Raw genomic sequence first — 2,011 nt, forward strand, 5'->3', positions numbered from 1 at the left:
GATTTTTGTCTTTACTAATGTTAGTTAAAAGATTGGATTTACCCTGTAGCATCATACAATTCAACAAGAATTTTATTTTTATGCGCATGCCATTTTGCCAAAATTATATGTAGATTTTACCAACAAAAACAATGTGGGTCTTGAACACACTTATTTACAAAAGCCCAAAAGGTAAAAACAGGTGAATCAAAGAAACCAAAATCACTGAAAAAGGCAAATTAAGGTAATTTAAAATCTTATTGGGTTCCAGTTAATAATTTTACTTTCCTCAGATCCACCATTAAGCCTGCCCCTGCACACATATCAGACAAACATCTGAGGCACGTTAGAAATTTAGATCCCCCATGTCCTCCGAAACCACTGTCCTTGACATTCTGAAGACACAGGCTTCATTGTTTATGACCCTTGCTGCTAGAGCAGCCTGTCAGTTTATCTATTATTGTTAACCTATTCGTGTTGATTTTCCCCATATGTGCTCTTTAATTCTTAAATGTAGTTCGCTCATTCCTGCTATACCATATCACGTTGAAATAACCACCACTGTGAAAAACAGGCTATAAAATCATTTTATTTTAAAGCAGTTTGGCATTTGATATAACTTGGAGGAAATAAAAATGAAAATACAAGAAAGAACTTACACATCAAAAACATGTGACTTCAAATACTGGAGTAAAACATATTGAGGTTACTAAATCAGCAACTGCAACCACACAACAACACGGCAGAAATTAAATGAGGACTTCAAAATGGCTAAACACTTTGAGTTTGTCAACTAGGCCCAAGTTAGATTTAATCCTAGATTTCCTAGGTTCATTTTCATATAGGCAGAGCTTATTTTTTGCATTGTAAACAAGCCCTGAGACCATAAATAATAGATAGTTGCATTTACACATTAAAAATGTACTACATTAGCAGTGAATAATAAAAAAGTTCAAATCCGGGCTAGTGAATATACACAGGCAAACCATAGGCAATGGGTGCAGCACCAATTATATGTTTTAAATGTGTGGCGTTACGTGATTGGGCTAAATGCTGAAGAAGGGAGGAGCCAGAACCAGCAGAGAGCCAGGACTGGAGCAGAGCCGACGTGAACCGATCTAAATCACGATCTGTCACGTCCCACAGGTTACCGAGCACTAATGGGCTGGTGAAGAGACAAAGAACTATACTTAATGATAAAGCAATTCATAAACATCTACACACAATATTTTCGTACATGAATGTGCACTTTACCATCCTGCTGTCAAGTAGCTGAGGATGATTCCTGTTCCTTCCTGGTGGCCAAGGACACTGAGAGCAGCACTACTGCAGCCAAACAAAAGAGCTACTGCCCGCACAGGCCCTTTCAAAACCCTCTGAGCATCCAGAAACCGGGCTCCTGCACCATGTCCTATGTAACTACACAGAGGTACAAATACATATTGTCAGCCACAAATCACTTTATATTTCATCAATGCTTTATTAAATAAATAATAGCAACTATTTCGCCGTTTCACTCACATGTAAAGGTCTTTGGTGGTCACAGCCTCTTGTAGTTTATCTGGGTCAGGAGCAGTTCCACAAACCCCCTGCCACGCTCGCTCACTGGCCAGTCACAGACAGAGATGATCAATTGGAAACAGGACCAGTTACATAACTGTCTGTCAGTGTGTTAGTGCACATTTTGTGAACTTACCCAGTAAACCATTCTTTAAAGCGATTCTCAGTGTCAGGTAGGTTTCCATCTGGGTTTAGCACATAGTAAACTTTCTTAGGGTTCACACCACAGGACAGAACACAACTTGAATCCATCTGAGAAAAGACAGATAAACAATTCACATTAAAGAAACAGTTCAACATAAAAATTAAGAAAAGTTCAGAATAACATGAGGGTGGGTAAATTATGACAGAATTGAGCTTTTAATGGAATTGAATGGGAGACTGCTGAGCTTCAAAAACAAGAAAAAATGTATTCAAATATGGTTCATAGTACTTTACTTCAAATCTTTTGAAGACACACACACACACACAC

General features: G+C 38.2%; 1 long non-coding RNA gene across 1 annotated transcript; it reads right to left on the bottom strand.

Annotated features, from left to right (window-relative positions):
• Nucleotides 1-556: 556 nt before the first annotated feature.
• Nucleotides 557-1,787, bottom strand: LOC107577084 (uncharacterized). Its single transcript, XR_001608158.1, has 4 exons — nt 1,676-1,787; nt 1,501-1,584; nt 1,234-1,398; nt 557-1,144 (listed from the first exon to the last, which is right to left on the bottom strand). It is a non-coding gene; the product is annotated as an uncharacterized lncRNA (long non-coding RNA).
• Nucleotides 1,788-2,011: the final 224 nt, after the last annotated feature.

This window comes from Sinocyclocheilus grahami, unplaced genomic scaffold, assembly GCF_001515645.1.
Source record: "Sinocyclocheilus grahami isolate Dianchi unplaced genomic scaffold, SAMN03320097.WGS_v1.1 scaffold5075.1, whole genome shotgun sequence".
NCBI classification, from domain to species: domain Eukaryota; kingdom Metazoa; phylum Chordata; class Actinopteri; order Cypriniformes; family Cyprinidae; genus Sinocyclocheilus; species Sinocyclocheilus grahami.